Below are 19,642 nucleotides of genomic sequence, written 5' to 3' on the forward strand. Positions count from 1 at the left end.
CAACGCACATGATTTGCAGAGCAGTGCGCTGCAAATCACATTCGATGTCTGACAACGCATATGTGTGAACCAGCACTAAGTGACTGGGTTTATGCAAAGTACAGTTTTATGCATTGGCATCGTTACCATAAAATTGTAAATAATAGCAATTACAGTATATTATACAGTATATATAGCAATAGTAAATGCCATATATAATACATGGAGGGGAATACCTGGTTTTGCATCTAGTGCAAGTTAGTAGGATAAACAAAACATTGGATTGCTTTCTCTGTGGAGGACCTCCAGTTTTGCTTTAATCTAGGTTTCAGCCTCAGCTTATGGTTAGCTTTGCATTTACCAGAAGAACCCACATAACAAATCTACTAAAAATGATACAGGTAATAAACATAATGAATTCCCTTATCTGAATATGAGTCTCTTCTTTCCTATCTGTACCAGTGAAGATTCTTCGATTTCCAATTGTTTTCAGTTTTATAATTTAATATCTTACTAACCACTTCTAGACACTTAAGTACAATTGATTGAAAATATATAATGGATGCAAACAGGGTAATTCAAGGACTTCTTTTCAAGGAAAACCCTGTGTCCCCAGTGTTAACACTATAAATGATATTAGAGATGTGTTAAGGACAAATTACTAAAGCAATGTTATTGGCAATAAGCTATCATTTTGTATTGTAATATATTCATTGTTAAATCAGAACTCCAGCCAGGTAACTACATATACAGTTTAAATACATTTACATCAACAGTTTTACTTATCAAGGTTTTTATAATCCTTTTTAACCATGTTTTGTGATTCACACCTCAATAAATGGACCTAATAAGCATAGGCCAAAAGCCCATTGCCCTTTTGGAGTTGGGACAAACTTATATCCTGGTTGCCTTCTGCTTGGTACTCCACTAGATGGGACCTAGATGGTTAACTTGCTCACTGAATCCACTCCTTGTTTGTTGGATGCAAGTTACTCAAAGAAACAAAATAGAAACCATCGTCGCACACGAAACGTACACATTGTATTAAAATCTCTATAAGAAACACTCATATATTGGTGTGCTCTAATATTTGGTGCACACAAATAAAAGCATGTCAAAGTAGACTCTGACCCCTTGATGAGCATAGAACATTGGCTTCACTTTCCTGAACGTGGATGACGTCACTTCCAGTGATGCGATGATATCATTGGCCTCACCATGACGCGTTTCGTCGTGTGACTTTCTCAAGGGCACTTGAAAAGTCACATGACAAAAAGCATCAGGGCAGAGCCAATGACGTCATCATTCAGCCCGTTTGGGGAATTCTCTTTACAATTTTCCTTTGCATACAATTGTCAAAATACACCCACTTTTGATTTCATTTTTGTGTTTTTTTGTGGGAACTTACAAGGTCTCCTCATTCCTTATCCTTGGGTTCAAAAGCCTGGAACTGGAAGTGACTTCCTAAAGACGCTGTAGTGGTAGAAACATGTAGCAGTAGTAACACGACCACCATCCAGATCCTATGGTGACGTCACTTCTGGTTCCAGGCTTTGAAATGCAAGGATAAGAAATAAAGAGACCTGGTAAGTTCCCACAATGAAGCATAAAAATGAAAGCAAAGGTCAGTGTATTTTGACAATTGTATGTAAAGGAAAGTTGTAAACCAGTATATCAGAAGAATAATGATAGCAAACATGAATACAGTGATAACACAGAAACAACTCAACAAAACACACTATAGGGTTTGATTCACATTTGTGCAATGCGGGAATGCAAGAAAAAAAATCAATTGAGTTCCTGCAGCGCACAAAAACGTGCATTCCTTTGCAGGTCTATGGCAGTGCCATTACTTTCCCAATGGCATCCCAATGGATCTTGCTAACCCCTAGTACCATGCATTTTGGTGTACCATGATTTTTTTAAAAAAAGGGACATGCACTTCTTTGGTGCAATTTGGATGCAGTAGGCAGCCTAATAAAATGAATTAGAAATCTGTCCTGTGACATAATGTGCAACAACACAAGTGTGCTGCCATATCACACATATGTGAACCTAGCCTAAAAAAACCCAGAAAACGGAAACATAGGACAATCAAAAGCATTTTCAAACAGGGTTGAAAATATTAACAGGTAATTAAGAATGAATCCTAATGCATATGTAGGAATAAGGGGTCTAAGCATATAAAAAACAAATTTTGTTATGTGCTTTAGAATTGTAAGTATTTATGTGGACTTAGAGCTGTGTACATCTAAATGGAGTTCTTACTGACAGATGAAATATTTAACAATATATTGGGATCTTATTTGACACATATCAGTATACTGTATTGCCAGTGGTTTATAAAGATTCTAAAAGCGATTTTAGGTATACTGTATTTTCTTAATAGCGTATACTACATTTAGCGTAATTGGTCTGAATAAGAGATCAGGTCAAAATGAACTGGCTGTATGTAATCTGATCAGTTATGTTACACAACATCCATCCCAGACTGTTCCATCCCAGTCATCTTAGGCATGCCTCCCAGTCCTCCTGACTATGTGTCACTCACCAGCCCTCTTGGCTGTTCCTGTTCCTCCTGGAGATTTGCCTGGCAGTGTTCTCCCACTGTCCCCCACTTGCTCCCGTGCCTCCTGTCCAGGACACCTTCATGTGTTTTAAGAGGGGGTCCTGTACGCACCCAAGCTCCCTCAAAGGCCTCCGACAGCCTAACACTCCATCTCCATCTTCCACCCAAACCCAACTCCTCCCCAGCTGGGCTGACCCAGAGTATTTGAGGGGGCCTGCTCCCTGCCAACCCAAGTTGGAGATTGGTCAGGGCCCTCAGAATACTGCAGGCAACTCCACCTTTTCTCCCCTCCTATTCTTCTAGAAGGTACCAGAACATTCGAGAAGTAGGGGGGAGGTCTCAGTGATGTTGCCTGTGAGTCATCCAGTTCTCCCTGGATTTCTACCCAACCCAGGAAAAACACAGACAGGCTTGGCTGCCAGCCAAGCCTGCACAAATTTACCTACACTTAAACATCAAAAACCTATCTACAATTCTAGCACTAGAGGGTGCTACACCTATAACAAGGCTAGCAGGATATAAGACCAGTGATTGACAGATGTGGAGAGTTGAGTAAGCAGTGATAAAACACTCAAGAGTGAAACACACATTTCTAGCCACAATGTTAGCCCTTATCAATCCTCCTAGGATGGTTTTATATTTTGACGATGCAAACCCTTTAACTCACTGAAGTAATATTAGATATAAGAAAATATACACCGCTCAAAAAAATTAAAGGAACACTTTGAAAACACATTAGATCTCAATGGGGAAAAATATCATGCTGGATATCTGTACTAATATGGATTGGGTAATGTGTTAGGAATTAAAGAACACCACATCATTTGATGGAAATGAAAATTATCAACCTACAAAGACACCCCGAATATCAAAGGTAAAAAATGACGCAGCAGGCTAGTCCATTTTGCTGAAATTTCATTGCGGCAACTGTATGTGCATGGTAGTCAGTAGTTTGTATGGGCCCCCATGTGCTTGTATGTAATGCCTGACAACATCGGGACATGCTCCTAATGAGATGACAGATGGTGTCCTGGGGTATTTTCTCCCAAATCTGGACCAGGGCATCAATCAGCCCCTGAACAAACTGAGGTGCAACCTGGTAGCCTTGACCGAAACATAATGTCCCAGAGGTGTTCTATTAGATTTAGGTCAGGCAAGCGTAGGGCCATGCAATGGTATCAATTCCTTCATCCTTCATGAACGGGCTGCATTCTCTCGCCACATGAGGTCGGGCATTGTCGTGCATTAGGAGGAACCCAGGACCCACTGCACCAGCTTAAGGTCTGATAATGGGTCCAATGATTTCATTCCAATACCAAATAGCAGTCAGGGTGCCATTGTCTAGCCCAGTGAACTACATTTCCCATGATGCCCAACTACACTGCAGAGTGCATAAGCATCATGCGAAATGTAGTTTCAAAACATCTGGGGTGTCAAGGTTCGCCATCATTGGTCTAGCCTGTAGAGGTCTGTCCGTTCCTCCATAGATATGCCTCCCCAGGCCATCACTCACCTACCACCAAACCGGTCATGCTAAATGATGTTACAGGCAGCATAACGTTCTCCACAGCTTCTCCAGACCCTTTCACGTCTGTCACATGTGCTCAGGGTGAACCTGCTCTCATCTGTGAAAAGCACAGGGCGCCAATGGCAGACCTGATAATTCTGGTGTTCAATGGCAAATGCCAATCGAGGTCCACAGTGCGGGGCTGTGAGCACAGGGCCCACTAGAGTACATTGGGCCCTCAGGCCACCCTCATAAAGTCTGTTTCTGATTGTTTGGTCAGAGACATTCACATCAGTGGCCTGCTGGAGGTCATGTTGTAGGGCTCTGGCAGTGCTCATCCTGTTCCTCCTTGCACAAAGGAGCAGATGCCGGTCCTGCTGATGGATTAAGGACCTTCTATGGTCCTCTCCAGCTCTTCTAGAGTAACTGCCTGTCTCTTGGAATCTCCTTAATGCTCTTGAGACTGTGTTGGGAGACACAGAAAAACTTCTGGCAATGACAGGTATATATGTGCCATCCTGGAGTAGTTAGACTGCCTGTGCAACCCTTATAGGGTTTAGGTATCGCCACATGCTACCAATAGTGACACTGACCCTAGCCCAATGCAAATCTAGTGAATGGCAATCCAATGGCAATCCAAGGACATCTCCTATTTAGGGACTATGACTCCAGCTGACTTATCTAAACTGTACTCTCTATGTTATCCCGTATTAGAAAAGATCTGGAATCATAGGGTAAATCCTTATTGCCTTGGATGGGCCGCATTAATACCTTAAAAATGGATATCCTCCCTAAATTGCTCTACCTTTTCCAAACCCTACCCATCTTAGGCCCTAAATTGTTTTTTTTCCATCCGTTTTATTTGGAATCGGGGCCTCTCCAGAATTAAATACAAATTGCTTACCATTTCAAAATCGCATGGCGGAGTGGGCGTCCCGGACTTTGAACTCTATCATAAAGCCACTGTGATGGCGCGCATTGTGGAATGGTTTCCTCAACCCTTCCCGAAGGCCTCTATCATGGTTGAACAGGACCTCTCCCCAGTAGATCTTCGGGCCCTTCCCTGGGGCTATAGCCAAGAAATATCTCGCCTGCACTCCATTTCCCCCCTGACACACTCCGCACTAAAACTATGGTATACAAGGGGTCTCTGTTCTACCCTCTCCTCGGATTCCTCTCTGCTCACACCATTGTTTGATAACCCTGGCCTTTCCAATTGGAGAGGGGGCCTCTGCGGTTGGCCCATTTACCCGAGCCTCCTGGCCAGTTGCACTTAATTTTGTGCGTCCTTATTGGCCTCCTCTGGTCGCATCATATGATATGTCCAACTGGTTAACTTCCTTACACCTTAAGTCCTTTTTCAGAACCCTATTTCTCTCTTCCTTAATGTACACAGGCCCCCTACAGAGTTCGAACGGATTTGTGCTCTGTGAGAAACCCCTGGATATCTTTTATCCACCCTTTATTATTTGCTCCAGATGCTCACCCAACCTGATCTGCCTACATACACCGTGCACTGGTCTAGGGACTTGGGTAAGACATTTACCAATTCTGAATGGAAAACCTCTTTTTTTTTAAGCATAAGTCCTCCATCTCATGTTACTCGCAAGAAAATAACTTTAAAATTGTATCACAATGGTATAGGGATCCACACACATTACATAACATTTTTCCATCCACATCGAACTCCTGCTGGCAGTGTAACAGAACGACTGGGACCTATCTTCACATCTAGTGGGAATGCGAGAGGATCCGACCGTTTTGGAATCAGATATTTCTGGTTTATAACACAATTTATGAGACCGCTTTGAGACCCACGCCAGAAATTGCTCTTCTTTCCATGCTGCCTGGTTCTGTTGCTGTTGACTCGCAATATCGGGAGCTTTTCCGTGGCCTTCCCTGGATCTTTCTCTGGTCCCTCCCCTTGCCGGTTCATGGCTTTACTGTTCATTGCTGTGCATTACTTATAGTTTATTATCTTTCCCGATACCTCATTCATACTTTTCCTATTTCTCTCCCCCCGCTTTTACTTATATTATTTATGAATTATTTTTTTTTCTCTTACAGACTTTTTCATTTCTCTTGTTTTTTCTTTTATATTTTCTTATGAGGGATAGCCAAAAGCTTTCTGTGGTATAACGCTGTATTTGTATGGCTCCATGGTTCCCAATTATTTAATATGAAACAGTTTTTGTTGAACTCCAATAATGCTTCATGTTGCTGGATTTTATATGTTTTTGAATTCTGGATCCTAGACACCCGAATTGTCTGTAATACTTGATTTACTTATTGTTACAATTTTCTTATATTAATAAAACCTCTAAAACTAGTAAAAACAGTCAGAAAAGATGAGTAGGGAAAAAATGTCTGTGGCCTCCACCTATAAAACCATTCCTGTTTTGGATGTTGTCCCATTGTTGCCCATCTAGTGCACCTGTTGTTAATTTCATTAACACCAAAGCAGCTGAAACTGATTAACCTCTCTGCTACTTAACTGACCAGATCAATATTTCAGGAGTTTAACTCCTTTACGACCGCCCGCCGCAGATATACTGCGGCAGGCAGCCGCTCCTGGGCGAATCGCCGTACATGTACAGCGCTCACTCTTGGGAGTCTAGCGGGGAAGCCAATGGCTGACACACCCGATCACTCCCCGCTGAGAGAAAAGGACGGTCGGCTGTTGTAAACACAGCCGACTGTCCTTCTCCCTGGGATGATCACAGAGCCCATGTGATCCTGCTATATAGGATCATATGTCTCTATGGTCATCTCAGAGGCCACGCCCCCCACAGTAATAATCACTCCCCTAGGGTCACATTTACCCCTTGATCACCTATACTGTTAACCCCTTCCCTGCCAGTGTCATTATTACAGTAACAGTGCATATTTTGAGTACTGATTACTGTAGTAATGTCACTGGTACCCCCAAAAGTGTTAAAAATGTCAGTCAGGGGTCAGATCTGTCCGCTGCAATGTCACAGTCCCAAAAATCGTAGATCGCAGCCTATACTAGTAATAAAAAAACAAAACAATAACAATTACATAAATCTTTCCCGTTGTTAGTAGATGCGATAACTTTTGCGCAAACCAATCAAAATACGCTTATTGCGATTTTTTTACCAAAAATATGTAGCAGAAAACAAATTAGCCTAAAATGTTAAAAAATTTAGATTTTTAAATTTTTTTTGAGAATGTCATATAGCAGAATGTGAAAAATATTGTTTTTTTTTTTTCAAAATTGTCGCTCTTTTTTTGTTTATAGCGCAAAAAATAAAAATCTTTTTTGTTTATAGCGCAAAAAAAGAAAGCTCTATTTGTGGGAAAAAAGGAAGTAAATTTTGTTTGGGTACAGTTTTGCACGACCGCGCAATTGTCCGTTAAAGTAACGCAGTGCCGAATCGCAAAATAGTTCCTGGTCAGGAAGGGGGTCAAATTTTTCCCAGGGCTGAGGTGGTTAATTGACTTAATGCTATACTCTGATTAAAAAGTGTTCCTTTAATTTCTTTGAGCAGTGTACGTTAAAATGAATGAAGGATGAATATGTTGTTCGTGCCTTATTGAAAATGTATTTTGTTCCTCGCAGTTCTGTCTCTATGACCTTGCAGTCCTCCCTTGTATCGCATACATAGATTGAGGGAAAATATATCCCATTAATATCCAATTAGTTTGGCAGCACTATAGAAAACACCGCACTGTAATTAGAAATATTGCTTCATAAATCCCTGGGTTAACACATGATTCCTCTTCATCCTCTGCAGACAGTCATGTAGACACAACAATAAAATGAAATACATTGTCAGTTAAAAGTACCACATCCCTGAGTGTGGGTAATGACCTTGAGCATGTGTCATCTACCATTATTGGTCTGCTAAATAAACCGCACTAATGTAGGCATCAGCATTAGTGATATTTAAAGGGCCCATAAGCCTAAAGCATTCACAAAGTTCTTTAACATGTTGAAAGTGATTCTTACAGAGAAACTAAAGTGGTTAAGGGTCAATATATAGATATATAATGTATATATATATATATATATATATATATATATATATATATATATATATATACAGTGGGTACGGAAAGTATTCAGACCCCCTTAAATTTTTCACTCTTTGTTATATTGCAGCTATTTGCTAAAATCATTCATTCTTCTTCCTCATGAATGTACACATAGCACCCCATACTGACAGAAAAACACAGAATTGTTGACATTGTTGCAGATTTATTAAAAAAGAAAAACTGAAATATCACATGGTCCTAAGTATTCAGACCCTTTGCTGTGACACTCATATATTTAACTCAGGTGCTTTCCATTTCTTCTGATCATCCTTGAGATGGTTCTACACCTTCATTTGAGTCCAGCTGTGTTTGATTATACTGATTGGACTTGATTAGGAAAGCCACACACCTGTCTATATAAGACCTTCCAGATCACAATGCATGTCAGAGCAAATGAGAATCATGAGGTCAAAGGAACTGCCTGAAGAGCTCAGAGACAGAATTGTGGCAAGGCACAGATCTGGCCAAGGTTACAAAAAGATTTCTGCTGCACTTAAGGTTCCTAAGAGCACAGTGGCCTCCATAATCCTCAAATGGAAGATGTTTGGGATGACCAGAACCCTTCCTAGAGCTGGCCGTCCGGCCAAACTGAGCTATCGGGGGAGAAGAGCCTTGGTGAGAGAGGTAAAGAAGAACCCAAAGATCACTGTGGCTGAGCTCCAGAGATGCAGTCAGGAGATGGGAGAAAGTTGTAGAAAGTCAACCATCACTGCAGCCCTCCACCAGTCGGGGCTTTATGGCAGAGTGGCCCAACTGAAGCCTCTCCTCAGTGTAAGACACATAAAAAGCCTGCATGGAGTTTGCTAAAAAACACCTGAAGGACTCCAAGATGGTGAGAAATAAGATTCTCTGGTCTGATGAGACCAAAATAGAACTTTTTGGCCTTAATTCTAAGCGGTATGTGTGGAGAAAACCAGGCACTGCTCATCACCTGTCCAATACAGTCCCAACAGTGAAGCATGGCAGTGGCAGCATCATGCTGTGGGGGTGTTTTTCAGCTGCAGGGACAGGACGACTGGTTGCAATCGAGGGAAAGATGAATGCGGCCAAGTACAGGGATATCCTGGACATAAACCTTCTCCAGAGTGCTCTGGACCTCAGACTGGGCCGAAGGTTTACCTTCCAACAAGACAATGACCCTAAGCACACAGCTAAAATAACGAAGGAGTGGCTTCACAACAACTCCGTGACTGTTCTTGAATGGCCCAGCCAGAGCCCTGACTTAAACCCAATTGAGCATCTCTGGAGAGACCTAAAAATGGCTGTCCACCAACGTTTACCATCCAACCTAACAGAACTGGAGAGGATCTGCAAGGAGGAATGGCAGAGGATCCCCAAATCCAGGTGTGAAAGACTTGTTGCATCTTTCCCAAAAAGACTCCTGGCTGTATTAGATCAAAAGGGGGCTTCTACTAAATACTGAGCAAAGGGTCTGAATACTTAGGACCATGTGATATTTCAGTTTTTCTTTTTTAATAAATCTGCAACAATGTCAACAATTCTGTGTTTTTCTGTCAGTATGGGGTGCTATGTGTACATTCATGAGAAAGAAGAATGAACTTAAATGATTTTAGCAAATGGCTGCAATATAACAAAGAGTGAAAAATTTAAGGGGGTCTGAATACTTTCCGTACCCACTGTATATATACAGTATCTCACAACAGTGAGTACACCCCTCACATTTTTGTAAATATTTTATTAAATCTTCTTATGTGACAACACTAAAGAAATGACACTTTGCCACAATGTAAAGTAGTGAGTGTACAACTTAAATAACAGCGCAAATTTTCTGTCCCCTCAAAATAACTCAACACACAGCCATTTACAGTCAGGTCCATAAATATTGGGAAATCGACACAATTCTAATCTTTTTGGCTCTATACACCACCACAATGGATTTGAAATGAAACAAACATGATGTGCTTTAACTGCAGACTTTCAGCTTTAATTTGAGGGTATTTACATCCAAATCAGGTGAAAGGTGTAGGAATTACAACAGTTTGTATATGTGCCTCCCACTTTTTAGGGGCCAAAAGTAATGGGACAATTGGCTGCTCAGCTGTTCCATGGCCAGGTGTGCGTTATTCCCTTATTATCCCATTTATAAGGAGCAGATAAAAAGTCCAGAGTACATTTCAAGTGTGCTATTTGCATTTTGAATCTGTTGCTGTAAACTCTCAAAATGAGATCCAAAGAGCTGTCACTATCAGTGAAGCAAGCCATCATTATGCTGAAAAAACAAATCAAACCCATCAGAGAGATAGCAAAAACATTAGGTGTGGCCATATCAACTGTTTGGAACATCCTTAAAAAGAAAGAATGCACCAGTGAGCTCAGTAACACCAAAAGACCCGGGAGACCACGGAAAACAACTGTGGTGGATGACCTAAGAATTATTTTCCCTGGTGAAGAAAACACCCTTCACAACAGTTGGCCAGATCAAGAACACTCTCCAGGAGGCAGGTGTATGTGTGTCAATGTCAACAATCAAGAGAAGACTTCACCAGAGTGAATACAGAGGGTTCACCACAAGATGTAAACCATTGGTGAGCCTCAAAAACAGGAAGGCCAGATTAGAGTTAGCCAAACAACATCTAAAAAAGCCTTCACAGTTCTGGAACAACATCCTATGGACAGATGAGACCAAGATCAACTTGTACCAGAGTGATGGGAAGAGTATGGGGAAGGAAAGGAACTGCTCATGATCCAAAGCATACCACCTCATGAGTGAAGCATGGTGGTGGTAGTGTCATGGCGTGGGCATGTATGGCTGCCAATGGAGCTGGTTCTCTTGTATTTATTTATGATGTGACTGCTGACAAAAGCAGCAGGATGAATTCTGAAGTGTTTCGGGAAATATTATCTGCTCCTAGTCAGCCAAATGCTTCAGAACTCATTGGACGGAGCTTCACAGTGCAGATGGACAATGACACGAAGCATACTGCGAAAGCAACCAAGAGTTTTTTAAGGGAAAGAAGTGGAATGTTATGCAATGGCCAAGTCAATAACCTGACCTGAATCTGATTGAGCATGCATTTCACTTGCTGAAGACAAAACTGAAGGGAAAATGCCCCAAGAACAAGCAGGAACTGAAGACAGTTGCAGTAGAGGCCTGGCAGAGCATCACCAGGGATGAAACCAGGGATGTCGTCCCAGAAGGAAGCCTCTTCTAAAGATGATGCACCAAAAAGCCTGCAAACAGTTTGCTGAAGACAAACAGACTAAGGACATGGATTACTGGAACTATGTCCTGTGGTCTGATGAGACCAAGATAAACTCATTTAGTTCAGATATTGTCAAGCATGTGTGTTGGCAACCAGGTGAGGAGTACAAAGACAAGTGTGTCTTGCCTACAGTCAAGCATGGTGGTGGGAGTGTCATGGTCTGGGGCTGCATGACTGCTGCCGCCACTGGGGAGCTATAGTTCATTGAGGGAACTATGAAGACCAACATGTACTGTGACATAATGAAGCAGAGCATGATCCCCTCCCTTCGGAGACTGGGCCGCAGGACCATATTCCAACATGATAACGACCCCAAACACACCTCCAAGATGACCACTGCCTTGCTAAAGAAGCTGAGGGTAAAGGTGATGTACTGGCCAAGCATGTCTCCAGACCTAAACCATATTGAGCATTTGTAGGGCACCCTCAAATGGAATGTTTCGGAGCACAAGGTCTCTAACATCCACCAGCTCTGTGATGTCATAATGGAGGAGTGGAAAAGGACTCCAGTGGCAATCTGTAAAGCTCTGGTGGGTTAAGGCAGTGCTAGATAATTATGGTGGCCACACAAAATATTGACACTTTGGTCCCAATTTGGACATTTTCACTTAGGGGTGTACTCACTTTTGTTGCCAGCGGTTTAGACATTAATGGCTGTGTGTTGAGTTATTTTGAGGGAATAGCAAATTTACACTGTTATACAAGCTGCACTCTCACTACTTTATATTGTAACAAAGTATAATTTCTTCAGTGTTGTCACATGAAAAGATATAATAAAATATTTCCAAAAATGTGAGGGGTGCAGGGGCGTAACTACAGGGGTCGCAGGGGTCGCAATTGCAACCGGGCCCCACGCTCCAGGGGGCCTGTGTGGCTCCCCTGTACACCTGGATAGGAGGGGCAGTGGGGGCAGCATGTAGAGAAATCACTGTCCTTTTTCATCCTGTAGCTGCAGGAAGAAAATGGAGGAGATTGGTTCCTCTGTATGCTGCCCCCGCCACCCCTCCTATCCAGTTCACTTGTGCTCTGCTGTCTTTGGGCCCTTGTGTGCTCCCCTGGTGCCCCCCCCCCTCTCTACTGTGCTGTCCCCCCCCCCCCCACTGTGCTGCTGGCTTCCTTCCTCCCCTCTCCTGCCGGCTGCTGCGTCACAATAGAGAACCAGGAAGGGGTCGGTAAATATGTAATTGCGAGCTCCTTCCTTTTCTGAATGGACAGAGTCATAGTCAGTGACATTGTAAAAAAATAAAATAAAATGATAAAAAAGAATACAATTAAAATACCAAAAAAAAAAACGACTGACACCAGTGGGTGAACTTCCAGGATCGCAAAGGTCACACTTGCGACCAGGCCCTGGCATTCCACCACTGTGGAGAGGCCCCAAGATGGCAGGGGTTCGGGGGGGGTCCTTCATGGTTTCTTGCACCGGGGCCCTGAAGGTTCTAGTTACGCCTCTGGAGGGGTGTACTCACTTTTGTGAGATACTGTATGTGCTCAGGGACCTTCTGAAGTCCTTCACTGACAGCAAGTTTAAAGGTGAGAACTAGACAACATCTCAGCATAAAACTATTTTATACTGTAATTTCCCCATCAACACAATGTGGGCCAGCAAACGTATCTTAGCCCAAGATTCTTCAAGTATTTCTGTGCCGACTCACTGTTCGTATATCTTAGTACATTTGAGGTAGCCACAAATTTTGCTTCATTAAGCTTGCTACACAATTTAGACAACATTTATAAAATAGAGATCTTGAAATCAGCTTTTATAAGACAAGCTTCTCCCAAAGTTACAAAACCATCATTGTTTCTGGGGGAAATGACTGATCTTCTTTGCCCTCCATTAATCTGTGTGGTTAAATTAAAATTGTTCCAGTAGTCTAATGTGATTTCAGTTGCCCTCCTGATAGATAGCATAAACAATGTTTAATTTGTCCCCTCCAGGATATTTGATACTCCTTTAAAAAATGTTTTAATGTGGATAATAATTGGGGAATGCATTGGAAAGATTCCATGTTTCACCTCATTTTACAAAGATAAAGAAGGTTGCAACTAATTAATGGAAGGTCCTGTTGTTCCTAAGGTTCCAGGAATTGTACACTATAAATATGTAAATACTTTCAGGCACCTTTCAAATCCCTTAAATATATTGCCTATACCATTTTCGATATCTCTGAACACAAGTGTTCTCACAACATGAGAATAGGTCAAGAGTATTTTTTAATAGAGAGTTTCCTGTTGTCCTTTTTTATTAAGATAGTCCATGGAAATCCCCATTCTAAAGCAGAAAAATTAACTTTTTTATAGATGCTATATATCCAAATATATTTAGAGAATGATTTTTCCAGCTATTCAATACATTATTAAAGTGTTTCTTTCTTTGCTCTCATTATGTGTCTCCGTCATATTAAGGAACGTTTTTTTTTGCTTCTTGACGCAACAGGAGATGAGCAGAAATATCTCACAGTGAATTTTGAAATATCTCACAGTGTGAAAAAATCAGCTCTTTGTCAATGGAAGAAGTAACCAAAATGGAAGATTTTTTCATCCCCTCCCTGTTCTGGTAACAACCAGAAAGGTTGAATGTCCCTTTCTGCCCTGGGATACAATGATAAAAAAAAAATGTTTTTTTCATAACCCTATGCTACTCAAACCTATAAATATTAGCTGTTGTTAGATATACACTTTACCTATTATTTAATCAATATATACTTTAAATAATTGGAAGACATTTCCCTCCCAAAAGCGTTTTTATGGAAATATTTAGCTTAACATTTAAAGTGGTTGTAAAGACTGAAGGTTTCTTACCTTTATGCATTCTATGCATGAAGGTAAAAAAATCTTCAATGTGCAGCTCCCCCCCCCCCAACCTCCCTAATATTTACCTAAGTCCCATCTCGATCCAGCAATGTGCATAAGATCTGAGGCTTTCCTGAGTCTCTCCCTCCTGATTGGTTGAGATACAGCAGCAGGAGCCATTCCCTCCCACTGCTGTCAATCACAGCCATTGAGGCAGGAAGGGGTTGAGACATGCCATCTGTGCCTTATGGATGGAAAGAGCCAGCTTGCTATGGGGGCACTGGGCAAGGGGGAGGGGCCAGAGTGCCAACGGGGGACCCGAGAAGAGGAGATCAGGGCTGCTCTGTACAAAACCACTGCACAGAGCAGGCAAGTATGACATGTTTGTGGTTTTTTTTTTGCAAATAATTATTTTTCCTTTACAATCACTTTAAGATTTTGGATTTTCTAAGTTCATAGTAAATATCTAAATACCACTCAATTTTGCTGCTTATATTTAATACAGATGGAGGATAATCAGTAGGGTTGAATAATGCCACCTACAAATTAACGGCATACAACAGCAACTTGATTTCCCAATTACCTACTTGGATACCTTTCCATCCTTTTAAAATTTTTTACATTTATTAATGTCTCCAGTTTGTGTGCTACAGTATATAATGCTTAAAGTGAAACAATACAAATCCCCAGTTCCTTCAAAACAACTTTCCTGGGGGTTCCCCAATCCTTTCTGAGAAGGGGCACATCTCTGTGATGTACAGAAAAGAAGATGGCATTTCAATGTCATTTGCTGGCAATTCAATCATTTTTTTTCCTTGTAAATGTCAGTTTTGCTGTAGTACATACTACAGAAAGAATGGCAAAATTATTTGAGTAAAGTCCCCCCAAATGCATACCAGACCCTTTGATGTATGTCTAGGATGTATGTCAAACTATGTCTAGTATGTATTTAAAGGGGATCCTCACCCAAAAAAATAAAAATGCGCCCCTAGCAAAGCACCTTATTCATATGTTGATGAGGCCAAGACCTCTTTTCACAACCCCAGTCTAGTGGTTATAGGGATCCGTAGGTAGGGAGCTTATCGTAATCTGAAAGCCCCTTTTAAAAATAGAGGGGTCCCCAGATACATCCCCCACCATTCTCCTATGTGAGTGAGTAAAAGGTATACAGTATAATCAGGGCTTTTTTTCTTAGAAAATAGGATCAGAACCCAACCAAGACCCTGTCAGAATATTTATACTGCTCTGAATATAACAGTGTCTATTTATGTCAATAAGCAAAGATCTATAAGGTAGGAGAATCTCAACTTATTTCCACAAATCAATATGTAACAAGTTCTTTTTAATCGATTAATTTCTTTTTAAAAGCATATACCAATCTTAGTAAAAACAGTCTACAGTAAGGAATATATATAAAAATGTTCACAAGACATGTATTCACAATAAATGATTAAACTTGAGGTAACACAAAAAGATAACTTTACATAAAATACAAACTTAAAAAGATAAATGCAATGTGATATGTAGCTCAATGATGAAAGTAAAAATAAAAGCAAGATTACCTTTTCTCCAGGTATAGCAGAAACCATAGGTAAGTGTTCTATATAATCAGACCATAATTGTCCGCGAATTGCGCAGCTAACAGTCACTCCATTGCAGATGGAGCGAGAACAGGCTATGCAAAACTGGAGACTAAATCGCCAATATGCACTAAATCTGATATTAATAAAAATGTATAAAAACAAAAATCAGCTTTTAGAGAAAAATCTACTATGGTTCATGCGGCTGGGATTGTAATCTCATTACCCTTAAATATGAAATATAAAACATATAAGGAAGGAAATAAACAATATTGAATAATTTCAAATAAATAGCAAGGTATATTTACCACACTTAAGATGGCTGCTAGCTTCAAATGGCCGTTACCAGAGTCCTTAAGATGGATGCCTTCTTAAAATGGTGGCCAGTTAGGGAGGAGTTTCGTTTGGCGTCCCTCAAAGTTTCAGATAAATGATGGAGCAAGATGGAGTATGTATAGATGAGTATATAGATGGATGTGAGTAGCGTGTGTGTTGTAGGTGTAATGAATGTTGTCAGTAATGTCGTGTGTCCTATTACATCTGGGGTCTCCTTTTTATATTGTATTGAACAAAGGACCAGTAAAATTACCATAAGTTAAACCCAGAAGGAGGAACATTATCCCCATTGGTTGGGATATTTATCCATTAACTGGTGAGGTCATTGACACCCCTCCATCAATTATCCAGTATTTTGGATATTAAAACTAAATGATAATTTCTTTATATTGAAGAATAATCATAAAAGCAACATAAAAACTAGTCCATACTCTCATAATATACATATGTCCATCTAATATCTCCATCATGTACCCTGGCAGGGATTGGATCTGGTAATGCCATTTTAATAATAATTATTACTACAATATATAAATTTATTGGAAAATACTGAGTTACACCGAGACTGCATTTAGTAGTAGTCTCCAAAAGGGGGCAGTATTGTATTATTCATTAGATTCAGTATATAGAATAATAATACCATTATTATTAACTGATAACCTTTTGACCTCTGACTAGTGAAGATCCATTAATTATTTGAATTCTGTCATACACTTTAGACTCTTAGGCTAGGATTGGAGGATTTATATGGCCATAAAAGCTTAAACACAAACGTTTCTAAGATGAGGTAATTTAAGTAGAATTAGTATTTAGTTTCGTCCAAGTAAGATTATTATTTAGCAAGAATATAAACCCAAAATATGGTATACAGAGCATTTCTAAATATATATATATGCCTTACAATATAATGACATAATTATTGCTAATGTTTTCTTACATAAGATATAATGTATATTTAAAAATATAGTTTAAATGAACCTATTAGAATACACTGAGCTATTGAACATTGTTAAATACAGATAATCATGAAGACATCACCCCCCTTAACATCTGGTATAGCGTCAGGCTGACTGAGTCTTATCTAAAAGAACGTCAGTTTTCTACTTATTTATGACTACATAGGTAAACAGAATTTTCTGTTGAAACCATAAGACCCTCTGTAAGAGACATCTTGTTTAAAAGAACATTTGAACTTTCATTCACCTTCAAACAAGATGGAAGCTGTGCTGTTCAAAATCTCAATGTAGAACTGATATACATGGCTTACTAAATAATTCAATTTTTTTATTTTATTTAATCACCCCAATAATCCTGAAAACCCCCTCCACCCACATACACACACACTCCCTTCAAACCACATCTAAAAGTGAGCGTGGTCACATTTCAATAACAGTGGGAGGGTCCTTAAGAGACATTGAATACCAGGAGTGCACTACGTACAGAGTGCAGAGATGGGGGGGGGAGGTGTTACACGCAGAGTTCAGGGGTGGGCAACACACAGAGTGAAGAGTTCAACCTTCTTCTTACCTCTGTAACCCCCATCCACATCCCACTTTCACCCCTCTTTAGCTCTGACACCTGTATGCAACACACACACACATAAACAAACACACACTGTTCCCATCTTCTCCCCTCTTCCTTAAAAGCTCCACCATATTCCACATGTCTTACTTTTGTTGCTGTATTAAGTCAAAGCACCCAGCTGGTTCTAGTTCCTCCTTGCACACTCCGCCTCTCTCACTTGCAGGGAGATCATCCAGTGATGGTGTCTGCATCTGCACTGCACCCCATTCACGCATCTCCCTTGTCTCCATCTTGCACTCAGTGGGAGCTGTTTAGGAGATCATATCTGTGGGAGTCGTTGGGAGACAAGCTGTCATTTGTAAACACAAAAGCTGGACTTCTGTGTTTACAAGTATTAGTGGTGAGCAGAAAGCAGAGGCTTTCACATGGCTGATCCTGATGCTACTTTCTGAGCTGTCATTAGCTATAAAAGGGAAGGGACAGGGATAGTGTTGCCATCATTGACCAAATGTTGCCATTGCCATATTTGGTCAGCATCATTGGCCAAGGGATATATTTGCACAGTGATGTCACTATTATCCCTGCCCCCATGCTTACATGTTCAGGATTCACATTCATGTAAGTCAGTGGAGCAGGTGACAACAGCGTTGCTAGAAAAGTGCCAGCTGCCAGCATCCACTCCCTCCTAAACATCCATTAACAAAGGATATAATATATATATATATATATATATATATATATATACTGTATATATAAAAGCTTGTGGCAATGTACATGATTTTCAGCTCCCGCTGAACAGCTGGCCCTATGGGCATACATTCGGGCTTTTTTCTGAAAAGCCTGAACAGCCAAAATTCAGTCCAAACCTAGGTTCAGGTTGAATTGTTGGCTAATCCCTATCTACTATCCTAAAATTAGGAATATCTCACTTTTGGGGGGATTTATGACAGAATGAGATATCTTCCGTTCTAAGATGGCTGTTCTGCTCTGCACATTGGTTTACTGGAGGACTTTTGGGTTCCTTTTAGCCCAGCTTACTATATCTTGTATAGTGATACTTTCACATTTGTATCTGGAAGGATGAGTGCAAGTTCTGCACATCAGTTAATGGCACATTCTTTTTTTTCTATAAATTAATTTCTAAGGCTACACCTTGATAGACATACAGCTAGAAAAGTAATGTTTATTAATACTGCTTCCATTGGTGTAAAACATTTATAGAAAAAAAAATACAATGCTGTATGTATTTGCTGCATGTAAAAGCAGCAAACAATTTTACTTTGTAATGGCAGTACGTAATAGAGATTGAGTGTATGACTGAGGTATTGAAGTCCACCACACAAACAACTCTGAAAATAAATATTTTTGCTTCATTGTGGCTTCAAGAGTTGAAATATAAATGCTTTTAATTGTAAGACAATTTTTTTATTTCTTGCATGCAGTCTCCAAAGACAGGTAAGTAAGCTGATTTCGACTGATGATTAACTGTATGTTAAAATGCACCCTACATCAATATTGGAAGTAAAATATTTTCACCAGATCCTCATGTGACGGAGCTGCTATATTGCACACAGAACAAGTAGTAGACTAAATTAAAAGCGATGTTAAACCCAAAAGCAAAAATGTAACATATTGCAGTTTGCCAATCTTTAGATGCTGTGGCTGCATTGGTCTTCTTTTTTTATGCTTTTATCCCTCTGTTTTCACTTGGTGATCTGGCCAGCAACATACGTAAAGGAGCAGGGAAGTCTGGTGATGCAGATACTGCAATACATTATTAATCAAACACTGTACCTAACAAATGGCATTATCACTAACATACCATTATACTCAGATGTAAGCAAGGAATCAACATAATTTCTCCCAATATCCTGCATCCTTAGAACTGTATCCTGTTAAGGTTCCCCCTCGAAGACTAGAGAGTGAAGCAGGGTGAGTCTTTCCAGACAAGTTTCAGGAACCTGACATAGGAACATTTTCAAAGATTGCTTTTGCTAAATTTTACATTTTTTCAACCCACACTTTCTAAAAAATATCAGTTGATTGCTGATGTAATATGTCAGATGCATTG

This window comes from Pelophylax lessonae (genome assembly GCF_965119305.1).
Source record: "Pelophylax lessonae genome assembly, chromosome: 5".
In the NCBI taxonomy this organism is placed as follows: Eukaryota; Metazoa; Chordata; class Amphibia; order Anura; family Ranidae; genus Pelophylax; species Pelophylax lessonae.